The sequence below is a fragment of the Apium graveolens genome, chromosome 2 (assembly GCF_009905375.1).
Source record: "Apium graveolens cultivar Ventura chromosome 2, ASM990537v1, whole genome shotgun sequence".
NCBI classification, from domain to species: domain Eukaryota; kingdom Viridiplantae; phylum Streptophyta; class Magnoliopsida; order Apiales; family Apiaceae; genus Apium; species Apium graveolens.
This window is the reverse complement of record NC_133648.1, coordinates 309,184,482-309,205,765: the sequence shown is the minus strand read 5'-3', so window position 1 is coordinate 309,205,765 and position 21,284 is coordinate 309,184,482. Positions and strand designations below refer to the sequence as shown.

Genomic DNA, 21,284 nt, shown 5'->3' with positions numbered 1-21,284 from the left:
TATAAAATTATCCGAGTATGTTCAAGGTGTGAAGTTGATTTGGTTATCTTCAAAATAGTCCTAGAGACTTTATAAAAATGATAGACGGATTTTTTTCATGATCGGTGTATTTTAAAATGATTTTATTGAGTAATAATTCTATTTTGAGCGCAATCTTTTATAATCCATAACAAATAAACCGTACTCTCAAAAATTATTTTAAAAATATGGCTAAAAATCTAATTTCAAGATCTATATTCTAAAAGTGATATTCGTGGCATGTTTATCTTTTCTGATTCAAAAATATATTAATCAAATTTGTTTTTGATTAAGGATAAAAGGAAATTAAGAATTTAGATTCTTTTTAAATTACCAACTTGCCCTTACATGCATTTCCACTCACAACATGAGAGTAGGTTAGATGTGTGATTTCCTACCCCACTATCTCCATTCAACTTAACCAAATGACCATACTATCCTTGCATGCATTTTGTGCTAATAATGAGAGAAGGGTACAAGAGTAATTTCTCTTTTCCACTAACTTGTAAGTATAAAAGGAGAGAAGTTTGGTCATTTCCATTTCATTCTATCTCTTTCCTTTCTCTTTCTCTATTTTCTCTCATATCTCTTTTCTCTCTTGTCTCGCGAGCTCTCCCTCTCGGCTCTCTCCCTCCCTCACTCTCCCCCCCCCCTCTCTCTCTCTCTCAAACACTCCCTTTTTCTCTCTCTTACATGCAAAGCTTAATTCTAGTTAGAAATCAAAGTTTTCACCATCAATCTTCCTTATTTCTCATTCTCTCTCCGTTTACCTTTTGCATGTAAGTGTTTAAGCTAGTTTTGAAATCAACTTCTTTTGATTTTACCTAAGAAAATCTCAATTTCTTAGTGTATGATCATGGAAGAAGTATAGCGGATGATATGTGGTATTTTCTTTGATTTTGTTTGGTGTTAGTTCGAATTTTGTTGTTAAAAAAGGGGGGTTTTGATTTTGAATGATGAGTTGCTTATTTGTTTTAGTGTTAAACTTGATATTTAATATAAATCTTTATTTCTAAGAAGGTTTCATGGCATGCATGTAAGATTTGAGTATAATCAAATGAGTTTAGTTTGATTTGTAAAGAAAATGAGGTGAATGGTTAAGTTAAGGGTTAAAATGAGTTGAAATTGTGATTTAAAGCCTTGCATGTCAAAATTGATCTATGCATGTGTGTTTTTTTGAAAAACCCGAATGGGTCTTATAATTGGAAAAAGATTAAGTTGATTTGGTGGGCTTATATGCTAATTGCTTTAGCTACTAGTGATAATCGAAATGAGTACTTGGTTGCATGTCAATTTTGGATGGTGTTTGTGTTGATTTTAGGTTCGAATTTTTGATAGTTAAAAGAGGGTTTTGATTATGATTTTGATTCGGTATTTAGATTAAAAAGGATGAGACTTGATTGTGTAAGTGATTCTTGTACTTGCATGTTACTAAAAGAGATTTATTTGTGTTTGATTATGTATGATTGTAATTGAGTACACTTGACTGTATTTGGTTGTAAGGGCCGAATAGTTAAGGGTGTAAAAGAGGTTGATTTGATCATAGGACTTCACAAAGTAAATGCATGTAAGATTACTAGGGATTAATTGGTTTATTTGGTGATTTTGGTTCGATTAATGTGAAATAAAAGGAAGGATTGAGTCGTCTTGATATGAGATTGTATAATTATTATTTTAACTCGAGTATAGAGTTTGGATACAAGGATTATATGTTATGTGTTGTAATTACATCGCAATATGTGATTCGATGGCTATTTGGTTAAAGTATACGATTTATGGTATAAACGTGCTTTGTGTATATGATTGAGTAAATATATATACTTTTAGGGTATTGCGATAAAGGGAAATTGTTAAGCGTTCCGGAAACGTCGAATGGGAATCCAATTAGGGTTTTGATTTTTGGATTGTAGATTCAGAGCGTGAGGGCATTCAGGCTAGGAAAGGGAAAGGTGTACAAGGTGGCAGTAGTTCAACCCTTGTAAAACAGGAAAGCGAATTCACGCAAGTAACTCTGCCTCCTTGTACAAGTTGTGTATTGAAAGGATATTGTTGATGCCATGATAGAGTATTGATGTTTTATAAAACTTGTGAACCTGTTATTGATTCTTAAGAAACCCTGTTATTAATCCCTGTGAACCTGTTATTGATTCTTGAGAAACCCTGTTATTATTCTTGTAATGACTTGATATGATTATTGTTCAAACCTTTATAGTAACCTTTTTATTCATATCATGATCACCTGTTGATACCTTGAATTCTTGTAAACCCTATAAGAACCTTTATGAACCCCCTTGCGTAGTGATCCTTCATTCCTTTGTTTACCTTACCATGATGATCCTTGGAACTATTTTGATTTCCTAACTTGTATACCTTGTTATCATTTGATCAAGATCCTTAGCATTAAACTTTGCTTACCTTTGATTCATTCACTTTCTTTGAATTCTTGAAATTGAACTTAAGAATGAGTTTCGACTTGAAAGAGTCTGAATGATTTCATATTCTTGGTAATGATAAAATGAACATAGTAAAACCTTTCTTTTCCAACACAAGGTTTTCTAAATGAATTCCTTATGGATTGGATTGAAACGTAAGAGACTAGTGGGACTAGTCCAGTCATATAAGAGACTAGCGGGGCTAGTCCAATTTAAGGTTGAAATTATGCCATAGGTACCTTAACGACCAGATGGAGGTCGGTACGAGATGATCACCCGTATTATTATTATGAATTAAAAGTTGAAGTAGTCCAATGAAGGGTTCCATATCATTTTATAAAGGATATTGAATGCATTGCTTTAGCAAATTGATTCTTTGAAAATGAAATGGTTTATAATGATTCAAAATGAATTGATTGTGTTATTGTTTAGCATACAACTTTGAGAACCCTGATTTTGATTCTGATATTGTTATCAATCATATAATTGATTCCCATAGTAGAAAAGATTCTCGCTTTCCATTTGAAAGATCCTTGAGATCATGTTGATGATTTGTGATAAATGTCGGCTTTCGCTTTATCTTGAACCTTGATTCTTGAAAACCCAACTATTTCTTCATAAACCTTTCCTAGCCCAAATATAGAAATCTGCCACCTAGAGTTTTAAAAGAGAATGCCTTAAAAGTATTGTGATTAGATTTTGATTATTGCATCATAGAACTGTCATTTAGTTACTTGCTGAGGACGTCACAGCACGTACGGCCAATTAAAGGTAATTTATTAGTTCTGTTTCTTTTGTGTTTATTTCTGTACTTTGCTGTCTGTTTAATTTATTAGTTTTATTATTTTGTGTTTGTTTCTATCATTTGTTGGCTGTTATGTTTATAAAATTTTGAAATCTTGAATTTGTTAGGAATGACCGCGCGTTTGGGTGGAAGATTGTTCCAACAATATATTGTTGATGCCTTTTCGTGCATTGAACAATCACGTTTGTGGTGGTTAAAAACACACCAAACAAATCTAAGGAGTGATTTGTACAACAATATAAAGAAGAATGTTGAGAATGGCAATTCTGACACAGCTAATACCGACAAAGGTTTTATACTGCCAGCAAATTTTTTGGGTTCAAAAAGGTACATGCAGCAGAACTTTCAAGATGCGTTGGCAGTGTGTCGACAGTGTCGAAATGTCGGTCATATATTACACTCATTCTCAAGATTATGAACTCATATTACTAGAAGAATAAGAACACAACATGCATTATAGTTTTTTTATGAAAGAAGCAGTACATACCTGAAGAGAATGAAACATAGAAAAGAGGCATATCTCTCACATGACAAGGAGGACATGTAATTAAAATAATGTTTTACCCTGCTTTAATTTTAACATTTAATGGGCACAAGTTACAAAACAAAATTTGAACTCACTAGCTGTCAGCAACCTATATTAATTAATACATAAAAACAATTCTTTTCAAATAAATCAAAATAAATGTCATTTTTTTATCCATTCTATTAGTGATAAAGATTGGGAGTGAATGAAATACTTTAGTCATATAAATTATTACATATAAATGAAATTCCATGTTTTTTATTCATATTTATATAAAAAATTAAAAAATTACAAAACCAGAGTGTAGTAGGCAAAAATACTAGTAAATATAAATAAATATAATGATACCAGTCATAAATGTATTGGAAAATTTTAACCTTACTTTATGTATAAGCATGAACATGATTTATCTCTTCCTCCGAGTACCTAATTTGTTTTATTTCTGTAATATGAATCATTTTTACAATATTTTATACTTAAACACTGGACCATATACGAGCATCTAAGTAAAACAGAGTTTTAAAAACAAGCCGAAGCCCAGGCCCAGTAAGTCTTCCGCATCCAAACCCTAAAATGAAGCTACGAGTTATGTTATAAATAGCGCCTCTCCCTCACATCTTAATCACTCGTAAATAGTCTCCTCATCATCTGCTATCTCTTCTTTGTAAATTTATTTATATGTTATGTATTTAATTCTTGTTTATTAAATTTATTGAATAATTAGAGAGATGATCGTGATGATGACTCCATAAATTCAAGCTCAACAGACCGGATTGCAGGAATTTCTCAATACGATAAATTCTATGCGTGTCGAGAAACCCGCTGAACTGAGCGATTCGACTCTCTTTTAATCAATTATTATTTTGTTTGATTTATGTTTTTTTATTGTGTATGTCGAAGAAGATTGCGATGATGATAGCTAAGCTCCCTCTTCTTAATTAATGTTGAGGACACTCGCTGGCTGAATCGAACCATATAATATCTGCCAACACTGAGTAATCTTCACCTTCTCCTTTTTTAATTTTTCTTTTAAAAAAAAATATATTTTTCATAATTTGAGCGATGATGATGAAGCATAATAGTTTAATTATCCAACACTTGGACTGAGAAATTTGTTAAATTTCAAGTGATGTTAAAACTTCATGCTGAATCGTAGTGTTTACTATTATTTGTTGATAATTTTTTTAGGTTTTTGTTTAATAATCTTGTTTTAATAGGGTTCAATTCAAGTGATGAAAGATAAAATAATCTTAGGACACCATTGGACACAACTGAAAGTAGTTGTGGATGAGAAGCATATCTTTCTGATGATTATGAATCTGTTTTTGTGTTCGGTTTTTTAATTAATTGAAATTATGTAATTAAATTAATTAAGTGAAGAAAAAGGATCGTGAGGATGACTACATAAATTCAAGCTCAACAGACCGGATTGCAGAGTTTCTTGTTCTTATGAGAAGTTTTATGCGTGTCGAAAACCCCGCTGAACTGAGCGATTAATCTTCATTTTGCGATTAATTTTTGCTGTTAATCTTTAAGTGAGAAGAAATATGATAATGTAAATTTACCCGAAAAAACAAATGACTTGAGTTCCAGAGTGTTTCTAATTAATTGACATCTCATATTTATATCCAACTACTTATGTGTTTCATCTAAAAGCCCAGTTGGGCAGTAGCACAACAACGCGGAGAGGCCAACTACTTGTCAAAGCCCGATTTTACTGTCATTCTCCTCTGTGTATATAGTAAGAAGAATAAAAAATAAAAAGTTTACTCACACAGTCACTCTACGATAAATTGAATATTTTTTTAAATATTTTACTCGTATCACTAGATTACTAACAACTTAATTAAATAATAATTGGAAACACTTAGATTTGTAAAAAATTTATGAAGAATATATGAAAAGAAAAATTTTCAGAGAGAAAGGGGTAAACTAATTATGAGTTAAAAATCAACAAAAACTACTAAATTGGAAACAAATAGATTCCCAGTGCAGAGACCTTTCGGACTCGAGGCAGAACACAATTACCAAATGGGCAACACTGCCTATGCTAGGAGTGTACGCGGTTTGGATCGGATCGGTTTTAGGGTAAAAGTCGAATCAAACTGCGAAGAAAATTGTCATCCGTTTCATTCGCAACCGCAAGAAAATTGTCATCCGTTTCATGCGGTTGCGGTTAACTGCGTTAATGCGGTTGTGAATTTGCGGTTATTGCGGATCGGTTTGCGGTTCAACCACTTATTTTAAAATAATTAATAATTTGCAAAAAATTAAATTTGGAATATTAATAAATTGAAGTTTAAGTTACGTGATAAATTAGATTAAAAAAAATAAATAAAATAATGTTCCGTGTAGAGCAAGAATATTAAAAACATACAAAAATGTGGAGACGAGAGAAAAGAAAAAGATAAAAAAAATTACATGTTGATTATATTTTTAATTTGTTTGGTTATATATCTTATAATGATTGCGAATCTTATGAATGATGTCTTAACATTAACCTAAGATTAGTTAATAAATGTGTATACTTACTAATTTATATGATATCAACTATATTTTTGGAAATATAATTTATTATAAATATATGTTGCGAGTTGCGGTTGTGATTTTGCGATTTTCAAAAATTTAAAACCTCATCCAAATCGCGAATGAGCGGTTTTTAAAATTTGAATCCACAACCAATCCGCATTTCGCGATTATCCGCAAATGCGGTTCGGTTGCGAGCGGTTGAGCGGTTGGATGCGGTTGAGCGGTACAGCCCTAGCCTATGCTATCTGGGGGAAGTCTACTCGGCTTATATCAGAAATTTAGGGATGCCAGTGACCCCATTGGACTCTGGACCCCCATAGCTGCAAGAGCAGCTGCAATACGCGATTCGGATCGGATCGGCGGATGTGGTTAACCGCGTCATTTGCGGTTGCGAATTTGCGGTTATTGCGGATCGGTTTGCGGTTCAACCACTTATTTTAAAATAATTAATAATTTGCAAAAAAATAAATTTGGAATATTAATAAATTGAAGTTTAAGTTACGTGATAAATTATATTCAAAAATAAAATATAAATTAATGCTCCGAGTGAAGTAAGGATATTAAAAACATACAAAAATGTGGATGCGAGAGAAAAAAAAGGAAAATGATAAAAAAAATTACATGTTAATTATATTTTTCATTTGTTTGGTTATTTATCTTATAATGATTGTGAATTTGATGAATAAAGCCTTAACATTAACCTAAGATTAGTTGATAAATGTGTATACTTATTAATTTATATGATATCAACTACATTTTTGGAAATATATTGTATTATAAATATATGTTGCGAGTTGCGGTTGCAATTTTGCGATTTTTAAGAATTTAAAACTGCATCCAAACCGCCACAACCAACCCGCGTTTGGCGATTATCGGCAAATACGGTTCGGTTGCGAGCGGTTGGATGCGGTTGAGCGGTTTATTTGTACAGCCCTATGTCTGCCCCTTCTTTTTTTTATGTCAATTCATCTTGAATTCATCTTGGCAGCCCCTTCTATATTTATGTCAATTCATCTTGTTCATGTGGAAAAGCAGGGCACGATAAAAAAAGTTGGGCAAGCCCAATTGCCACATTTTGCGGGGTCCTTCTTTCTCATATTATATTATATTTTAAGTTAAATAATATTTTATATTTTAATTTTAATTTATTAAATAATATTTAAATTATAATTGTTTAAATTAAAATAATTAGTTGTTAAAAAAATAATATTAAAACAAAATACATTCAAATGAATTAAAAACATTACACGAGCAAACATTAAATTTAAAATAGTATAATAAGAATTTAACGACTATTATGGAATTGTGAGATGTGTTCAACCAAGTCATTTTGTAGCTGATAATGTGTCTGTTTATCACGCATATGTAAAATATTTCGAATATACGTTTTATACGGGATAAATGGTTCTTCACCTAAATTTGATTGCGATAAACCATTTGTTGCATCATCATAAATTGATAAATGACCAAATTGTGTGGCATAAGTGTCTCTCTTATTTTTAACAATCATATTATGCATTATAATGCATGCTCTCATAATTTTTTCAAGATATGTTTTGTCCCAAAAACGTGCAGGACCACGTACCATTGTGAAACGAGACTGTAACACACCAAAAGCTTGTTCGACGTCTTTTCGCTGGCTTTTTTGATATTTTGAAAATAGTTTTCTTTTCTCACTTTACGGACGTGCTATCGTTATTATGAATATTGCCCATTCTGGATATATTAAGTAGTATCCCATGTTATAATTGTTTCCGTTGATAGAATAATTTATTTTTGGACCACGACCTTCTAGCACATCATCAAATACTTGAGACCGTACACATTTATGTCATTATTGATCCAACAACTCCAAAAATGCATGCCATATCCACAGATTAGATGAAACAACCGCTTCCAGTATAATTGTTGCAACTCCTTTTGACACTCATAAACATTCCCTTTTAGGCTTTAAGACATTTTTTTCATTGCCACCATGCAATCTATACTTCCCATCATATTAGGAAAGTCGCAAGCCTCACCCATCTGTAATAGGCATTGAACATCATCAGAATTTGGCTTTCGCAAGTATTCACTCTCAAGTATTCACTTTCGCAAGTATCCTATTTTTTTAAGCACTCAATCGCAGTACTCTCTCTCTCTCCAATACGAACGTAGTCATCAACAGCGTCAACGAATATTCCATATGCTAACATGCACATTGTCGCAGTACATTTCTATAATGGTATTAAACCTTTTCTTCCCACATCATCGACCCTTTGTTGAAAGTATGAATCGAAATTTGACATAGCATTCACAATACGTAGAAAAATATGCCTTCCCATACAAAATCTTCGTCAGAATGTTTGTTCAGTATATACCGGATTTGCTGAAAAGTAATCATTCTCTAGACGTTGATGCCCGCTTCACGGTTTCTGAATATACTTTTCCGAGGCACAGATATTAAGCTTTGACCATAAATTTCATGATAGAGTTCGAGACGACAATTATCTTCAGTATCGTCGAAGCAAAACTCATCAATAAAGTATTCTATTAAATTTTCTAGTGTTTGATCCATATGAAAATGATTTCAAAGAACTGAGAAAGGTAGTTTATATTAGGGCTGAGCAAAAAACCGAAAAAAACCCGAAACCGAGCCGAAACCAGTAAAAACCGATAAAAACCGAGCCGAAAAAAACCGAGCCGAAACCGAAACCGAAAAATTAAAAACCGAACCGACTTCATGGGTTTGGTTCCGGTTATTGATTAAAACCGAACCGAAAAAAACCGAACCGAACCGATTATTTAAATAAATAATTAAATAAATAATATATATAATATATATGAATTTTAAAAAAATTACAAATTAATAAATATATGCTATTTTATAATAAGGGCCAATATTTATTAATTTGGGCCTATAACACCCAGTAATCCACTGTCATTTAACCCACTGTCTAATTGGATATGGGCTTATCCTTCCGCATTCACTCTTCAGTCTTCTTACTTCACAGTTCACATTCACACGAATTAGTCTAGGGTTAGTACAAGTTACAATTAGTCGATTACAATCGGTGACCCATCCCTCTCATTAAACATCAATCATCCCTCTCAATCTCAAGTCGTAGGAGAAGTTCATTCCATCATTAACCATGTCTAGTCAAGATGTTCCTCAACAAGCACCTCCACAAGATGTAGTCATGAAAGAAGTGGTATGAGTCTTTTCACTATATATATATATATATATGAATAATTTGTTATTCTGTTATTATATTGTATTTACTAGTTAGCTAATAAGCCCTGCATTTACTAGTTATATGATTGACAATGGGGATTAAAATTAAGTATATTTTGTGTCTAATTGTTATATGTTATATGATTAAGGATTGCATTTATTAGTTATTTTGTTTCCTGTACGTTTGTTATATGTTATATGATTGAGGATTGCATTTACTAGTTATTTTGTTTCCTGTACGTTATGCCTATTTATTTGTTGATTATTCTCTTTTAATTATAGGTTCATGTGGACTTGGAAGATGGGGAAGTGAAAGGTGTTGATCAGGATGATAAAGAAGGTGGAAAAAGCGATAGAAAGGGCAAAAAGAGTTCAAAGGCATGGGATTATTTCGATGAAATTAAAGGCTGCCCAGTAGGTTTTAAAAAAGCCCAATGCAAGTTCTGTAAGGTGATTATAGGTTGCAACACAAACAGAAATGGTACATCTGGTATGATGAACCATTTAAAGACGGTGTGCGCTAAATCGCCATTACGCACCAATCTTGATAAACTGCAGAAGACGTTAAAATTTGAAAAAATGTCCAATGATGAAAGTCTTCAAACACTCAAGGCTCATACGTTTGATCAACTGAAATTGAGGAAAAAGCTTGCATTGATGTGTATTAAAGATAATCAGTCTTTCCGGATAGTGGAACATGAGGGGTTTAGAGAATTAATGAACGAAGCGGAGCCAAAATTTAAGATGCCCAGCAGATGGACTGTTGCACGGGACTGCCTAAAGATATACAGTGAGGAGTTGGTGAAATTAAAGAAGTGCTTGGTTTCTGAAGGGTATCCTTTACAACGGATACTTGGACATCCGTTCAAAATATCAATTACATGTGCTTGACAGCTCATTGGATTAATAAAGATTGGAAGATTTGTAAAAGAATTTTGAACTTTCGCCAAATCGGAAGCCATAAAGGGGATGCAATTGGTAAGATGTTAGTTGAGTTATTTAGAAGATGGGGTATAGATCGCATATTCACCATAACACTAGATAATGCTAGTTCAAATGACACCGCAATCTCACATTTGAAAAAGTTTCTAAGAGGACCGGAAGCTATTTTGGAGAACAAATATCTTCATATGCGTTGTTGTGCTCATATTTTGAACTTAGTGGTAAAGGACGGTTTAAAAGAGCAACATGATTCAATTATGAGAATTCGAAATGCCGTTAGATACGTTAGATCTTCACCGGCAAGGCTTGAAAAATTCAGAAAATATGTTGAAAGGGAGAAAATAAAGTGTCATGCAATGGTATGCCTTGATGTCGACACTCGGTGGAATTCAACGTACATGATGTTGGAAGTTGCAATCAAGTATAAAGGGGCATTTATTAGAATGATCACTGAAGATTCCAAGTACGAAGCATTCTTTAAAGGGGCTGCTCTAAAGGGGGCTGATCTTGGAATGAGGGCAAATTTTGAAATGGGGGCTGATTTTGGAGGTTCGAGAGACAAGGCTAAGAAAAAGAAGAAGAAATTTGTGGAAGGTGCTCCTTTCTTTGTTGATTTTGATAATGTTATTCGTTTCATTCAGTTTTTAAAAATCTTTTATGATGTCACGCTAAAATTGTCGGGTTCTCAATATTGCACTTCTAATGTGTTCTTTATTGAGCTTGTTAAAGTGCAAGAGGCAATTATTAAGTTGTGCTTCAATGAAGATATTTTAATGAGAGATATGGCTAATAGAATGAGGGATAAATACGATAAATATTGGGATAACATGGAAAACACAAATTTTTTGTTATATGTTGCGGTTGTGTTAGATCCTAGGTATAAAATGAGTTATATTGAGTTTTCGTTTGCCAAAATTCATGGGAGAGGGTCTAGTAGATGTTTTATGATGTGTGAGAAAGTTATGAAGACATTACTCGAACTTTTTGAACATTATAAGGGGCTGAAAGGGCATGCTGATTCTTCTAGTTCGAAGACAAACCAGGCTGGTGGTGATACATGGGACGAAGATTATGAAAATTATATGAAAGATCAGGAAAAAGGGGGAATAGGAAAGTCTGAACTTGATGTATATTTGGCCGATGAAAGGGAAAGAAAAAGTGAGGGTTTTAATATCTTACTATGGTGGAAAACAAATTCAACAAGATTGCCTATACTTTCCGAGTTATCCAAGCATGTATTAGGTATGCCTGTTTCTTCAGTTGCTTCCGAGGCAGCTTTTAGCACTGGTGGACGAACTATTGATGGCTATCGGAGTTCACTTTCACCGAAAACTGCTGAATCACTGGTTTGCAGCCAAGATTGGTTGAGAACCTCTGGAACTATTACTGATCTTAAAGGGGAACCGGAAGAATATCTGCAGTTTGAAAAGATGGAAAATGGTAAAACATTTTTATTGTGTCTGATTGTTATTGCTAAGTCTGTTTATGTGCTAATGTGACCCCTTTAATTTGCAGACGAACTTAAAGTTGAAACCATGTTTGAGAAGCTGGATATTGATGACTGAAGGTTACACTCTGTCCCTGGATAATTAACATGTTAGTCTGTTACTACTTGTTTACTGAAAATGCTAGTCTGTAGCAGTCTGTTCATTTATGTTGCTATTATCCTCTGTTGTGCATATTTCTATTTGATTATCTGAGGTTGTTATATCACCATTGTGCATCTGTCAATAATTGAGTCACTTGATTTTATGTCAACTATAATGATCTAATTAGCCTTCTCAAGTCTAATTCTTTGGATTAATGCTTCAATTCAATAATTGAGTAGTGTAATGAGTTACAGGCGTTTTGCATTGTAACTCCAGTTCATGGTCAATGGATGCGTTTTGTTCATTATTTCTCAGGCTGGATCTCAATGAGGTGAAGGCCATTATTTAGTTAACCATATGGCACAATCAATTCGTCGAAAATCTACCCTTAATTTTATTTAAAACCAGCTCTGATCATCTGAAGTGCCATTGAATTGTATCTCTGAATCATTCCCTACATATTACCAAACTATGAACAAAAGTTACAGATCATATAGGCCCTCAATCTAGCAGGGTGTATCTTTTAATTGCCTTCAGTATTTTCTTTTCTTTTTGTCTTGTAGTTTAATCACTAAATCCTCATTTTGTTTAATCTTTTTCTAAGCAGGTTGTGTTATTGCTTTATTGATTATCAGTTGGACTACTACTTTTTTATATTGTTGTTGTCTGCTACTTGCTGTCTGTTGCCTTCTGCCTTGTCCTGTTGGTTGTTGCAATGAATTTACAGAAGGCATTTTGTGATTTGTGTATGCTAGTCAGGAGCCTTTTTTTATATCATGTTTTGTAAAAGATTAACTTGATTCCTTTAGTTGGAACATAAAGTACACTCTCCGGTTATTTGTGTTAAACTACAATGTAATATTAATTAGTTTTTATTTATCGGTTTGTAACCGAAACCGAACCGATTACAACCGAACCGGGATTTTTAAAACCAAAACCGAGCCGGCGGTTGTGGTTGCGGTTACGGTTTTCAAATTTAGAAACCGGAGATGCATGGTTCCGGTTCCGGTTTTATCCAAAAACCGAGCCGAACCGGCCCATGCTCTCCCCTAGTTTATATAGAAGGGAAAAGAGAATTTATTTTAAGACAAACACTAGCTTCTAACGACTAGATTACAAAGATAAAAAACACTAGCTTCCAACGGCTAGATTACAAATAAATAAAAACAAACACTAGCTTCCAACGGCTAGATGAGTCAGAAGTTTGGGGCCCACAACACACACAAACACACACCATATTTAAACCTGTTTATGCATATAATAATATATATGAAATGACCCTACTTACCATAATCCATGGATCGACGCAGTTTAAAGTATGTCCAGAAGCCACAATCTTATTTATTAAATAAACGTACCAAATCCCAATTTATTTATCTTACAACGGAAGTTTAAACTTTATTACAAACTATCAACACAAACTAAGCCAAACATCATCTGCTAGCTTACTCCACCTCAACCTGGATACCTAACTCGCACACTTGTCTGGGGATCCTCGCTGCCACCAGTTTCCTTTTTCACTGGAAAATAATATAAACAGATTTGTAAGAGTGAGTTAACTAGCTCAGCAAGTCACGATGACAGTAACTGAGATTAACCATGATCAATTGAAATGATATAAGAAATCAAGTTTACTGATAAGCAATGATTAGAATTGGATATTCATTTTCATTTTTAAAACCAAGGTTAGGCTACTGATCAGTCACGCACTATCCCCGAGCAAGGCTCCCAGCTTTGCTCAACATATTGGATTCAAGGCACACATTGGCCTATTATGACCACGAATCTGGTCCATGTTTTAAAGAAACAATCCAATTCCAGAATCACAATATGATAAGCAATGTAAATCAATAGTTGAATCATAAACCACATTTATCTTGAAGTGCAGGATGATCTGTAATTCCATGAAATAACAAGGAAATCATAAAGGTTGGGTTTTTAATCAAGGAAAGAATCAGAAAGCAGAAGACCCATGGGTTCAAGAGTGACAAGAATTGGTCTCCTGTTACACAAGATATAATGGTTGGTATGTTAAGCAATCTCGTATCGAGAATCAGTATGTGGTAGATATGTATTTGTAAAGTAGTATCGTATAGGTGTGGTTTGTATTTGAGAATTCAACAATCAATGGTTTTATGAAGAATCAGGCTTATGGCCAAAGATCAATAAGAATCGGGGTTTGGGTTAAGTACTTCAAAGTACTTGCAATAAAGAATAAGAACTGTTTAGAATAATTGCAACATAATGAAGGGGGTTCAAAACACTTGCAATATAATCAAGAAGAATAGAAACACTTGCCTTGTCAATTCGCTTTCACTTTACTCGCACTTGTCAAATGGTTCCCACTCACTGACTACCTGTTTTCCTTTTCTACGTCTCGCTTCTTCTGTTAAACATCGCATGTACTTATCAATACTACTTCTCATTACATTTTATTCGCTACAAGCTTCTAACTACCATTCGTTTTACCCAAATCCGACGTACGGATTGAAAGTTATGAATAAAACAGTCAAACAATGCACGTACACTCATATTACGCATCAATCATATCACATACAACACGTAACACGTAAGATATTTAGTTAAAATAATTATTCGAAGAAGATTCGGGGTTAAAATGATTTTTCAGAAATTTATTACGAATTTTTGAACATTTTTCGGAATTAAAACGGTTCTCCGAATCATTTTATAATTAAATAATAGGGCTCGAACACCCGAATCTGACTTTAAAATAATTTTATAATAATTATCGAGTCTTGAAAATAATTTTAAATAATATTTTAAAACTCAAAACTATTTTTCGGAATTTTTAAATCAAAAATAAATAATTAAATCTAATTATTAAATTAATTAAGATTAATTAATAACTAATTAAATAATTAATCGATTAATATTTAATTAATCGATTAATTAAAATAATTAAAAACTAACTAAAATTAATAAATAAAATAATTTTGATTTATTTTTGAATAAAAAAATTATTAAAACAATTTTCTGAATTTAAAATAATTAAATAAATATATTCTGAATTTATAATAAATAAATATACATTTTTCGATTTTTAAAATTAACATAATATTATTTTTGAAAATAATTACAACAGTAATCTGATTTAAAAGTTTTTATAACTAAAATACTAAAAACGCAAACTATGGAAAACGTCGGGGGCCAACTTGCAAATTCGTCGTCTTCTTCGACGACCTGGCGGCGCCGGTGGCGGCGACACTGCCGGCCGTCGTCCCCCTTGCCCAGAAAATGCTGAAAAACTGCAGACTCGTACCTCTTCTTTCCAAGATTCCAAGTCTGCGAATAAAACGTACAAATAACTCATGGTTTGGCCGGAAAACTTCGCCGAAGTTTTCCGACGTCGCCACGAGCGTTTTCCTAGCGAGTTCAATATAGACAACTAGCACAACAATCGAATACATTAATCGACTCAAAACTTCACGATCTACACATCTGTAACCTTCAAATCCACCCAGCATCAACGAATCAAAAGTTCCCAATTTTGATTAAAACATTCATCATTTTAAACCCTAATTTTAGTTTTATAGAATCAAACATCATTTTCTCTATGTTATTGAACTCTATTTTTGACATATGATGTATCAAATTGACTAGAAAAATATTATCTACAAGATGGAATCATCAAATCATATCAACAACATCAAGAACAAATTTTCATAATTTAATCTTTAATAAATTCGAAATATAGGAGAATACCTTGATTCTTGCACAAAAACAGATGATTGATTTAGAAAGAGGTTTTCGAGAGCTTCGTTTTGGTATATTGCACGCCCGAATCGGAGTTCGATAACGCCTCCGTTTGTACGGTTGATTCTCTAGAACGTAACATTTTTAGGGTTTTTCTCTGTATTTCTTATATGTTTACTGATTGATTATGATTTTACGAATAAAATGAAATAATAAAAGGGCTATATATATTTATGAAATATTGGTTCGTGTTGGATCGTTTTGGATCGATAAATTAGTTACTTACCCGCTAAGTAACTGCAAAAATGATCCGATTTAATACCCGTATTGGATAATTATCCCAACCGGGCTTTTTATAAAACACTTTATATGAAAATAATGTAATATTATCTCGTCTTTCGAGAATACAGGTTTTGTGGATAAATCGAAACAATTATCGTATCGAAAATTGTACGCCGGGACGCGTATGGGTCAAACCGTAATCCGGATTGAAAAAGTTAAAACACGAAAAATGTCTGGAATTACCAGATTGGGTTAGGAAGGAGTTTTCGGAAGAGTTTCGGGTTATAAAAATATAAAAAAACGGTTGAGGTTGGACGATTCCTGATAATTATTCAGAAAATAATTATTAAATTGGTAAATCATTATAAAATCATATATCGATCCAAAAATTACCAGAAAAATATCACAATTATCTATATTTTATTCTGGACATACTAAAATTAATATACTCACATTTAATCACATATATACATCTATTTATCAATATCAATCAACATATAATTCACCAAAAATCACCTAATAATCATATAATAATCATTTATTGATAAAATAATTACACGCGATATCCCGGATATTACATCCTTCTCCCTTAAAAGGATTATGTCCTCAGAATCTGCTAAGTAAACAACATAGGGTACTTTTCTAGCATATCACTTTCTAATTCCCAGGTTGACTCTTCAACCTTTGGGTTTCTCCACAATACTCTTGTTAGGTCACACAACACTATGGAAGGGGATTGAATATAGTGTTTATACAATCAATTCGATTTAACACAAGTATGTAACAAAGATCAATTATATTAAATAAACTCTGTTCCAATATGAACTGCTGTTCTCTTTCAGTGATGAACAAATATCACTAAGAGCTGCTAGGTTACAATATATAATCTTCTCGATAATGATAACACATATAATGTAAACCCTAAGTCTGTGTTTATATAGTACATTTATAAGATAACTTCTAATTGATATGGAATATAATTCTGTCTCCTAAAATATATCAATCAGATATCTTCTACAAGTCTTCCAGTCTTCTAACTCTTTCTATGCATATCTTCTTTTATTTTAGTCTCGATCTTCTACTGTAAATCAACTTCCTTCCATGACTGTAAGTCTTCCCGCACTTAAGTTCTGATATGACCTTAAGTTCTGATATTAAGTTCTGACTTCCAGTAAGTCCTGACTTCAGTAAGTCCTGATATATCCTGTTTGTCAAGATCTGAAAACTAAACATGAATCATATTAGACATGACATCTCAAATATATCTAACAATCTCCCCCAACTTGTAAATTATGCAAAATATACAAGTTAATAGATTTGATGATGTCAAAAACATTTAAGTACAAATACAAATAAGAGTTTAACTAGATAACTAACTACAACTTACAGTCCTTGTAGCTTTTACCAATCTCACTGAGTCAATCTGAATCCATAATGATTTTGACAAAGCTTGATATCAGCTTTTCTTCTTTACTCCTCAGGACTTGAGACATTGTAGCTTTAACTTGCTTCATCACTCTTGACTCCCAATCTGGTAGATTGCAGTCCTTAAAGCAGAGATATGGTTTCTTTCTAAACCATCATTCAGTCTTATTACCCTAGGATGAGAAGAATCTTCATTGTAGCACATACATTTCTCATTCAGTAACACTTCAAGCTTAGCAGAATCCTTCTTCATTAGAGTTTCACTTCCATCATCTTCAACAATACTAGGAATGAATTCTGTAACTCTTGAACCAGAAATTCTTGCTTTATCTCTAATGGTCTTTAATATGAAATTTGACCATCTCCTGATAATATCAAACTTTACCTCTAAAAGGTAATGAAAGAATTGAAGTTCTTTCAGTGATTTGTTTAGCACATCTGATTCTGACATTTGATATGTCCTTCCATCTTCAAGAAATAGAATCGGATTTTCCTTGACATTGTGCTTGTCATGAGCATCCAGTACCACTTGAACAGAGATAACCTTATCAAGGTGTTTCTGTGTAACATCTTCAAGAGGTTTGTCAGTCAACATAAATGGATCTTTAGTAGCAACTTCAACTCCTGTCTTGATCTTAGCTTCATCAGAACCTAGTCCAGCCCTGTCTCTTGGTTCTCTAGCATTTAACCCAATAGTCATGAAAGTAGACCACAATTGGCTTTTCTTTGGATCTGATGGTTTGACATTTTTCCACAGAAGTTTCTTTTTATCAGCTACTTCCATCTTGTCTAAATCAACTTGAGCACTGTCAGAGGTTGATGTTTTGATAACTCTATTAGAACTTGCTGATTTTGTTATAGCTCACAGTTCATCACTCTGAACAACTTGAGCTCTGTCAGAGGTTATCTTTGAATCTTCAGAAATCTTCCTTCTTTTCAGAGTTTGAACATCTTCATCTTCAGCAAGAGTATTATCAGTAACTTGAACCATTTTACACACTGGTTTTATCAGAATTTGAGGAATATTCATCTCCAGTGGCTTGGTTGGTTCATCAACTTTACCTTTCCCTTTGTCTTTGGGATCAATCTCAGGTTGTGATCTTGTTTTGGGCTTTGATGCCTCTGTATGTGACTTCCCCTTGATCACAATGCCTTTTACCTTAGGCCTTAGAGGTTTCTTTGCAACAGAAGCTTTTTGCCTTGGATTTGTCTTTTCAGCTTTAAATCTAGCTTCTTCCTCCTTGAGATTTTCTAAATCCATTCCTAGATTATGCTTCAGAAATAATCTTCTAGCAATTTCCTCATCAAGTGTCTGAATTTTAGGATCTTTGTAGTAGACTGTAGTCTGCTTCCCCTTTAGCTTCAGAGTTTGCATAAACTTTTGAGAGTCTTGACTTCCACCTTGTATCAGAATATCAGGCTTTGTCATCAGACTTTGCTCATCAGAACTTGATATCAGATTTTGAGTATCAGAACTTGCTATCAGATTTTGAGTTTTAACAGCTTTAGAACTTGTCTTCTTTTGACTTGCATCAGTAATTAGTTTCCTAAAAGAAAATTTGTTGCTTTGCTCTTTACCTTGAACTTGACCTCTACCCTTGCTAGGGTTTCCCTGGTCATCAGCTTCATCATCTTTCTTCTTTAGAACTTGATCATTAGAGCATTTGGACTTAACTATCTTCTCCCCCTTTTTGGCATCATCAGTTAATAAGAGAGAGAGAAGAAGTTCGACTGGAGATTGGAGTTCCAATTGAGCTTTTTGAGAAGCTTGATTTTACAGGACCTCAGCAATTTGGGCCTGTTGCTTCTCTTGAATCTTCTCAATGGCTTCAACCTTTTCAGAAATAGGACTGATAAACCTCTTTTTATCAAGCTTGGTCTCCATATCCAGCTTTTCAGCTTTTTTAAGAAGCTTATCAACCTTTTCTTGAGTAGCATAGTGTAGACCTTAAAGATTCTTGGTAGACATAGCTGTGACTTTGAGTTGTGTCTTGAAATCAGCATTTGTAAGCAACTCATCAGCTTTACCAATATGGCCTATCAATATTTTAGAGCTTGGAATAAAATCACTTTCATTCCACTTCTTGGTCCACTCCACACCTCTGTGAGTATCTTCCCAAGGAATAGGTGCTGTCTGCTCAACAAATTTCTCAATTAGTGCCTCCTTTCCTAGAATGGGAGCTGGAGTATCAATAGAAACACTGTCTCCAGTACTGGAAGAAGACTCATCATTCTCTGATAAGACAAGTGTATATGAGGCAATGGGAGATTCTGGAACTACCTCTTCTAAATTCTGATCTTCAGGTTCCTGATCAAGAATTGGTGTGGATGGTATCTCAGCATTTAAGATTGGAGAATGAGTTGGAGATGTCTGAGCTGCTGTAGGAGCTTCCAGATAAAGAACAGTAGGTATATTCAGATTGTGAATATCTATTTCAGAATTTGTTGCTTGTTCTTCAGCATCATCTGGTGCTTTTATTGGAGAGACAGGAGGGGTGAGCACAATATCTTGAGCAGTGTCTTGAGCTTGAATTGGAGATGGCAAAGCTTCAAGTACAATAGGCTGTGAGATCAGAGATTCCTGATCCCCTTCCTCAGCTTCTTCAATATCTTTTGATGGAGGCTTAGCCATGTGCCTTTTTGCCCTCATTTTCTTCAATCTCCTTGATAATGAAGGAGTTGCTTGAGCATCAAAACTAGCAGTTCTTTTCCTCTTCAAAGTATCAGAACTTTGAGCTTCAGCATTTATCTGTTGGGTTGACCCTTCAGCTTCTGTTTCTTTCTGAAAAACCACAGTTTCAGCTTCAATAGACACAGGTTCTGATGCATGAACCTGTACTTGTTCCTCTTCACTGTCAGATTCATCCATGAGAATAATCTTTCTTCTCTTTTGTAAGGGTTGAGGAACAGACTTTGCCCTCTTAGGCTTGGAAGATAAAGGTCTGATGGTATGTGCTGATGGTTGTTGTTGTGAGGATTGAGTTGATGGTTGGAAGTAAGTTCTGATGGTAGGTTGAGTTGGTTGAGGTTGAGAGGTGGTTTGTTGTGTAGGTGCTGATGGAGGTTGGGATGGTTGGACATCAGGATATATGATAGAATATGTGGCTGGATCAGAATTTACCAAAAACTGTTTGACAGAAGTAGGAATCTGTAGCGGTCTCAAAACAGTCTTCTTATTATCAGTAGATAATAAGTCAGTAAAGGCTCTCTTAGCAAGCTTAAATGGTTCAATTAACTCACTTGCTAGTTGGGGTGCATCAGAGCAACAAAAACTATAAATAGGCTGACAAAATCTAGCAAAGTAAACTGTATTTCTATCTTTTGTCATTCTATCCCCAATAAAGCCTAAAATAGCACTTGCATAATCAAAATGAGTTTGATTAATAAGAGCATACCCGATTTGTTGACTGAGAATTGGGATTGCATTAAAATTAGAACATTTGTTGGCAAAGGCCTTTGTGATGCAGTCAAAGAAGAAACTCCATTCCCTCCATATGTGAGGTCTCTTCAATTGACCCAACTTTGCCAATGTCTTTTCATAGCCCAAACTAGCCATCATCTGCTGAAGGGTTGGCTCCTCAACTGTTGAACTGTAGACATAGTTTTCTGGCAAATATAAATCCTGTCGAACTGTAGCCAGAGTCACTACATGCTCATCCTCCTCTGTTGAAAAGATAATACTTGGGGCCCCATGAGCACCATCATCATCATACATGCCACTTCTCCAAAACTCCAGCACTTGAGTTCCAGAGATGGCTTCTGGTTGGGTCAAAGCATACCCAATCTCAGAGTTAGCTAGGAAATCCTG

The 21,284-nt window shown here is 33.8% G+C and overlaps 4 non-coding genes across 4 annotated transcripts; all 4 read left to right on the top strand.

Moving 5' to 3' along the window:
- The first annotated feature begins 4,511 nt into the window (after positions 1-4,511).
- Positions 4,512-4,618, top strand: LOC141709970 (small nucleolar RNA Z107/R87). The gene has a single exon (XR_012570517.1). It is a non-coding gene; the product is annotated as a small nucleolar RNA Z107/R87 (small nucleolar RNA).
- Positions 4,619-4,680: 62 nt separating this feature from the next.
- Positions 4,681-4,780, top strand: LOC141710013 (small nucleolar RNA R30/Z108). The gene has a single exon (XR_012570557.1). It is a non-coding gene; the product is annotated as a small nucleolar RNA R30/Z108 (small nucleolar RNA).
- Positions 4,781-4,840: 60 nt separating this feature from the next.
- Positions 4,841-4,936, top strand: LOC141709978 (small nucleolar RNA snoR31). Its single transcript, XR_012570525.1, has one exon. It is a non-coding gene; the product is annotated as a small nucleolar RNA snoR31 (small nucleolar RNA).
- A 231-nt stretch (positions 4,937-5,167) lies between these two features.
- On the top strand, positions 5,168-5,276 carry LOC141709971 (small nucleolar RNA Z107/R87). The gene has a single exon (XR_012570518.1). It is a non-coding gene; the product is annotated as a small nucleolar RNA Z107/R87 (small nucleolar RNA).
- Positions 5,277-21,284: the final 16,008 nt, after the last annotated feature.